Here is an 8,045-nt window from a genome sequence, read left to right as displayed (position 1 = left end):
CTGAACTTTTTAAGCTCTGGCAAGTGATGAGCTGAACAAATCCAAATTCATTTATTCTTTTGGGTACAATACATAGTAGGAGTTCATTTAGTCAAACATCATTGTGCTATTATTACATAACCAAGGAAGTAGACACAGTGAACTGGTTTGTTCCGTGTCTCCCTGTCTCACTGTTACTGACTCACCAAGCACACAAGCCCAAAGCTCTCAAGAATATATGTCTATAGTACCGAGTTTATGCTGTGAGGACTAGAACTTTGCAGGAAGGACACTGGGCAGCAGTTATATTTGGGGAGGGGGAGAATGTTGTTTGAGCAGTAGGATTATGGGGAACAAAACTGATTCAATGCAATGATTTCTCCTCTCTTTCTAGCCTCCTCCTCCATTAAAAAAAAAGAAACACCCGTCTTATTTACCTCTGGATTTATGGAGAGCTGACAGGGTAAGTCAACAGTAGAGTTAAAATAAATAGCTGGTGGAGTGCTAGCAACCTGTTTTGTACCTGCTGGAAAGCCTCATTTCAACTGGAAGCAGCTGCATTTTAACGTGGGTTAATACTTAGCGTCCACTGTGCAAAAGAGCCTGAGCCGTCTTGAAGAGAAGCTACTGAAGAAATACTTAGGTATGAGTTGTGACTTAGGATTCCCCCAATGCAAGCCTTGCCCCTGCTATGTGAACACATTGGGTGGCCTTGGCCAAGCCCCTCCCTCTCAGCCTGCACTCCCTGGTTGCAGCATGGAGATAATAATACAGTGCTAATTTCCCAGGATTGCTGTAAGATTTGCATCAAGATAATACAAGTGAAGTGCTTTGCTAGACTATTATTTCTTGCATATCAGATAATAATATCTAGACTATCATCATCATCATCATCATCACCACCACCACCACCACCATCTTGCATATCACAGTGGCCCGTTCTTTAGCTGGACTTTGCATTAATCACTAGTCAGGCCCCACCTGGCCTGAATATATTTGCGAATTATGTGTGCTGAACCAAGCAGGGTAGCTTTTTGAATCTGACTGATAGTAATTTTGTCAACATTCAGATGTTTTAAATGCAGTTCAAGCATTTTTGGAACTGCACCCAGTGTACCAATCACCACTGGGATAACCACTGCTGGTTTGTGCCATAATCTTTGAATTTCAATTTTTAAATCCTGATATTTACTAATTTTTTCATGTTCTTTTTTGTAAATTCTACTAACGCCAGTTATTGCTATATTGATGATGGTCACTTTATTTTTTTTCTACTACTGTGGTGTATTGTGTGCCAAAACTTTATCAGTTTGTATTCGAAAATCCCACAAGATCTTCATCTCTCATTTTCTGTTACTTTTTCTGGTTTATGCTCCCACCAAATAATAATAATAATAATAATAATAATAATAATAATAATAATAATAATAATAATAATAATAATTCTGTCTTAGCTGGGAAAATTTTTAGCAGCAACTTTCCTTGATACTGCATGGAATATTTTCTGTACAATATTGACATGAGATTCAGGGTAGGAAAAGCTGTTTGGAAGAAAAGAAAAAGGAAAGGATCTTTTTAACTGAAAGTCATGAAACCCCTTTGATTTATGTTACTGTGGTGTTATACGTTTGGAAAATATGTTAGAGTTGGGCCCTACAATTTACTTTTTGGGCTAAATATATGGAGGATTTCTGGATTTATGAGAGAGAGAGAGAGAGAGAGAGAGAGTTTACCAAGCATTTTGCTGTGGCTCATATAATATAGGAAAAAAATCACATATGCAGGGTAACCTCAGAGACAACACAACCAGGGATACTGCCCAACTCCATGCCTTCCACCACTGCTGCAGTGCTCTAAAAAAGCCCTCTACTGTGCGCCGTCATGTGGTTTTCACAGACTAGGAAGAGTGGGACATCTGGTTTTATTCAGAAGGGACCATGTGAACAAGACTGTCTTTATTTGCACAGTCCCAGTACATAAAACTGGAAATCCTGTTTTGGGAAAACTGTATGACGGAGCATAGTAAGGAAGTGAATTACTGTAGCTTGCATCTGTGACAGGATGGAGAGAAGTGGCGGCAACCGCAGGATGAAGGGCACCCCAAATCTACTGTCCCCTTGCTCCCTGCTATCCATTGCTAAGGTAAACTGTGTCCACATGACTGAACTGGTCCTGGGTAGTCCTTAGTGCTGTCTCTGTTATTCCCTGTAACATAGAGAAACAGGTCACTAGCATCATGAGTGTTTGCATCACCCAGTGCAGGAGGCCAGTGCACCCCCATGATGGATCTCCTCCCATGCAGTGGGTGGGACAACAACCTGGGAAGTGGGCATGGTGATGCCCCATTGCTTCACCCCACTGGTTTTTTGGCTATAACTTTTGACGGAATAGAAAGAGTTTAACATGGGTTGTTTCATTGCATTCTGCATGGAATTTCACATTGAATGATATGTAACATGATAGTTTTATTTGAAAATACCAATATTTTAACAATTTTGGCTAGTAGTGGTGTCATCCCCTCTTGCGCATCACCAGGTGCAGCCCGCACCTCCTCTAGCAACACCACTGAAACAGGTGCTAAATAAGTGCAACTTCAATTCATGCTTCTGGTTATTGTTTTCAGTAAGATCTGGTGATCTGTGGTGAGTTCAGTGTTGCCCATTCTCTTATTTTCCCAGCAATTAGCAGCAGGCTATAAGCTGTCTAACAGGAGAGAAAGGTGGATAGAGAGGCCAGAGGACCAGCAGCACCATCCTCTCTCAGTGCTTTGGAGCTGTTAAAGAGGCAGCCCATAGTGAAGATTGAGGAAGTCTATGACTTAGTTGGCAACCTTCAGTCTCGAAAGACTATGGTATCGCGCTCTGAAAGGTGGTTCTGGCACAGCGTCTAGTGTGGCTGAAAAGGACAATCCGGGAGTGACAATCCCTTCCACACCGGGAGCAAGTGCAGTCTGTCCCTGGTCTGTCTCCCTGGCTATGGGCCTTCCTTCTTTGCCTCTTTGCCTCAGACTGTTGGCCAAGTGTCTCTTCAAACTGGGAAAGGCCATGCTGCACAGCCTGCCTCCAAGCGGGCCGCTCAGAGGCCAGGGTTTCCCACTTGTTGAGGTCCAAGTCTATGGTACTTTTCTATCTAACACACACACACACACACACACACACACACACACACACACACACACATGCACAATGAGCAGTCATTAATACAGTACAAAATTAACCATAGTACAAGGATGAGATCCTAGTATACCAGCTACTACACAATGTGGAGCTCCTCCATGGTTAGTGTGACCTGCTGAACACAGCTCCTGTATCTCTAATAGTTGTATGGAAGAAGAAACCTTGGTACTTGCAGCATTTCTCACTGCAACACATGACAAACGTGTTGCCAGTCAACATTTCCTTTTGTACATCAGTGCCAGCAAAGCCCTGCACTGACTCCACAGGGCAGCCTCCTTGCCTCCTCCCATCAATTGGACACGACCATTACCTCTGACACCGAGGTTAGTGGTACATTTTGCAGTTCAGTAGCGCATCATGGCACCTCCTATGACCATTCCTCCCTAGCCCTGCCCCACTAAGACTGTGCAACAAAAAACTCAACTTACATTTTGTCATTAGAGTGTCTTTTTCCTGCCACTTATTCCTTCTTTGAAACTTGTTTTGCTTCATTTTAAAGATTCAGACCCCAATCCTATTCAAGAGGCATGCCAGCAGGATGCGTGCTCTGCTGGCGCACCAGGACTTTGCACTGTTGCAATTGGCCATAAAACACTTTGCCATGGTGCAAAGGCCAGAGCCTTCCTGCTCGCACCGATGTGTGGAGCCACACCCTCTGGAGCTGGTAAGTGTGGTGCCGAGGTGGGGAGGGGTGGAATTGGCGGCCCCAGCATGCACAGTATCCTATCCTCCTCCCAGGAGGATCCATCCTCCTCTAATCCATCAACACAGATCAACTCAGACTTGTGCCAGCAGGTTCAAGTTGACTTATGGTGCCTTCTTAGGCATACAAGACTTTGGGATAAAATGAATTAACAGCGCAATCTTAACTAAATTCCCCTGTGCTGATGCAGCAGTGTTGGTGCAGGCTCCACTGCATCTCACAGGGGAATTTCAGCTGCTGGGCATCTCCTCAGAGTAAGGGGATATTTGTCCCCTTTCCCTGGTGTAATTCCCAGCAGCACAATGGGTCAACTCGGACCTGCGTTAGTGATACCTAGCAAGTATGTGTTAACCCATGTCAATGAATCAGGCTCAGGATGGGGGATAGGGTACACCTCATGCCAGTGCTGGCAATCCCACCTCTCTCCCTGGCCCAATCTACCTACTCCCCACCCCTACAGCCACCTTCCCCCTGCCTTGTTATGTCCCCTTCCGGCCCTCCTCCAGTTGCTGTACCAGACTTGCCTGCTCTGGTGGGCGTCCCTCTGTGTCATCGCTGCTAGAAGGCCTGCTGGCGGAGCATGCGCTCTGCTGGCAGGATAGGATTGGGCCACTGATTACCCTGTAAGCTGGAAAAGTGCAGAAGAATGCCAACTGCTTGCTGTCTCTTCTTCCCCTGCAAAGGCTGAAATTCTTTTTATTGTAACTCCTCACACAGATGAATTTGGAGAAACAAAGCAAACCAAAGACTTCCAAAGAAAATGCTTCAAGACAGACTGGGGTTAAAAATGTCACCTCCAAAGCAGCGGAAAAAGAAGGGGCCATCTCTAAATCTAAGCCTGTAAGACACATTGCATTTATTAATTAAGCTGTAAGGATCGATACCTGAGACATTTCCTGTGGATTAATGACTAGCTAGGAGGAGCCACGGCCTGAAGAGCAGCTGAGGACCATTAACACTAATCAGTCATCAATTCCCAGGAAATACCCAATGCCAAGGTCACTAAGTGACTGGATTTATTTTATGGGCAATGATCACAATAATAATACTTAGTTTTGTCTCTTCCCATTGTTTCCTGAAGCAAATGATTCTCAGTTGTATGAAACAAAAATTCAAAAGCACAGCAGTGCTCGAATAAAGACAAGAGTTGCTCCTATGGATCTTTTTATCAATCTTTTTTAAAAATAGAGAGAGCTAGGCTAGGACTTTCTGTATATATGTCATGGGTTTTCTTTTTCCCCTGGTGGTAAGAAATTGTTAACTGCAGAATCTCACAGCAATGCAAAATTGCCAATTTGCCAGACAGCACATAGGCAGACTAATTTATTCAGAGCATAGATGACAGGATAGCCTTTTGAGAACTAATTTCCTGACCCACTGTACCAGCAAATAAATGGTTAAGACAGGGGGGCAATGACCTCCCCTCCCATGCCAGAATTGCATGAACTGATAGCATAGTGACCAAGAGAGTATCAACTGGGAAATCTTGGATCACAGCTTAGTGTTTCAAGGTTATTATGAGGGGGTCATGGACCAGCTCAAGACCCTAGGTTGGTAGAGTCATTATTCAACTATCACCAGGTGTGGCATTGAACATAGTTGTTATGTGGCATACACAAAAATTTCTATTAAGATCCAAGTTAGAAATAGAGCAGAAATAGGGTATGTTTAGGGGAATGGACCACACATGTTCCAACCCCAAAGGCACTTTGGCTATGATACTAGACCACATGGTATCTTGAATTCCATGGTAGAAGAAAGGCAGGATATAAATGTGGTTGTTTTTCCATTGCAGCTAGCACAAGCCACTGGGGTAGTCTGCATCTTTTTAAACTTCATTCATTTATATTGTTTTATTAATTGAAAAAATTAGCATAATAATAAGATATAGAGGCATGTGCAACAGTTCATGCATCTTTTCACTACCAACAGACAGATTAGCCTACTTACACCATGATCATATACTGTACACCTGTCTATACAAATACATCCTCTTATGACATTAAATGCTTCCTGACTTGTGTTCTCATGGGGATGCCGTCTGATCCAGGACTGGATATATGGATGCCAGTTCTCCAGTGAGTCTCAATTTGTCCATATTACTTTCCATAGTTTAGTCATTTGATGCATTACCACTTTTTTCCCAGGGATGGGAACTTGGCATTGTGACAAGACTCGAGTCAAATCCTGAGTATCTACCCCCCACAACTCAACACATGCACTAGTTTTAATTAGAGCCCTTTGCTGACTCACCGCCCTCCCGAAATTCCCAAGTCATTTTGACTTGTCAGTATCTTTTTGGGTCAGGCATGCCAGAGCACAGACCAAAAGAAAGGTGGAAGGGGGGGCAGGATGGACAGCAGGAGAGGACAGAAGCGGCAAGCAGGAGAAGGGTTGCGTGGCAGCAGCTGGGAGGCTTACGTTAAGAGCACAACCCAATCCTTTGCAGCTCTACTCAGAAGAGTAGAGCCTATCATTCAGTGAGGCTTCTTCCTCCCAGGTAACAATGGCTGGATCCATGAGAAATTGGCCAGTGCCATGAGAAACTGCTTCCTGGCTTCCCTGCCTCGTTTTTCCCACTCCAGCCAATCCTTGGGCTACTCCTTCTGCCCTCCCTCATCCAGAGGGAAAAAATACCACCCATCCTTTGTCCAATGATCATTGGTTGCTTCAGACATGGACAAGAGAGCCAGCTCCTGCCTCCCTCCCCCCGCTTCCTGTTTGATTCAAAACATTAACCCTTTCCTACCTCCTGGTTGGAACTTTCCTACTGCTACTCGCTCAGTCTGAATTATGGCCCCATGAGGTCTTTCACACGTTAAAAAGGTAAGCAAGCACACCCAGATACAGACAGATTCTAATCTGCACATTTCCAGGTCAGTGACTCAAACCTGAGTACCCAAGTCAGTGATACGTCTGACTCAAGAGTACACAAATCAGCAAAAAACATGTTTTTGTGACTCAGACTCAAGTCACCTGACTTGAGTGCCCATCCCTGCATTTTTCTCCTCAGATGCTTCTTTGTTAGGAGAGAGTGTTCCTTTTCCTCCATTTAAAAATGTGCTGTGGTCAATATGTTGTCAATTAATTTGTAGGGGTCCCCCCAGTATTTGCTACAGCTACACCCTAAGTTTCCCCAATGATAAGACCAACAAGTTCACCAGAAATTCAAAGCCAATTTCTTTTATCACACACATTGTTGTGAGCCACCAAAATAAATATTTAAATACACACACACACACACACACACACACACACACACACACACACACACGAAACTGGGAACAATCTGCGTCTGGTCCTACCTTGTTTCATTGCAATTTATTATCACTTCACTTCCTGAAAGTTCTTGGTGTAGAAGTCATTTATGTTATAAAGAGAGACACTGAAAAAAGTTAGATCTGCAACAAAAGTTGGGCCCTGAGTGAGACTGTTCCCCTGGGAAAAGATCCTTCCCCCAGAACATGCTCTTCTTAACTTCATTTCCATTAATCATACTATACATATTAGTATTTAACTGAAGATGTCTTAATTTTCCAAAGATCAGTTTAGGAAATTAATTGAGGCATGCCAAACATTGTATCATCCCTTTTGCCTTAATTCTAAAAATGATTTCCCTTCTAAAAAAAGTTTATTTTTGCACATGCCCATCTAATTCCCCATTCACTACAGATACAAAGCTAAGTGCACCTTCTTGCAGACATAGGTTTATAAAGTATTCTGGTCTTCCATTTTTGGTGGATCTCATTGATGTACCTCATCATACATACTAATGCATATTGCCATTTGTTGCTTGAATATTTGGCATAGTAAATTCCCATCCAACTTTGCCCTAATTTCTTCCACTAATTCTTTTGGGCAAGCAAGAAAGGAAACTTTTGTTCTGACTATGCATAGATTCCACTATTTCACAGTTCCCTGAAAATGACTCAAGAACCCTCTCCCTTTCATTGCAATAACTTTGCAGCATTTTGCAGCAAAGTTATTGGAGTGTGTGGTGTGTAAGCATGTGTACCACAGTGTAGAGGGTTTATTGCACATATAGAAGAGTTTGTGCATGTATGTGTAAATGAAAATGATGGGATAGGACTCTTGTCCATAGTGTGTTTGGGACAGTGTGGATCAGGTCTTTGTGGAGGAAGCTAGATCAGATTGAGCTGATCCTTTCATGCTGTGCAGACACTCGG

This window comes from Tiliqua scincoides, chromosome 4 (assembly GCF_035046505.1).
Source record: "Tiliqua scincoides isolate rTilSci1 chromosome 4, rTilSci1.hap2, whole genome shotgun sequence".
NCBI classification, from domain to species: domain Eukaryota; kingdom Metazoa; phylum Chordata; class Lepidosauria; order Squamata; family Scincidae; genus Tiliqua; species Tiliqua scincoides.
The sequence above is the reverse complement of the archived record's forward strand: the minus strand, read 5'-3'. Positions refer to the sequence as shown.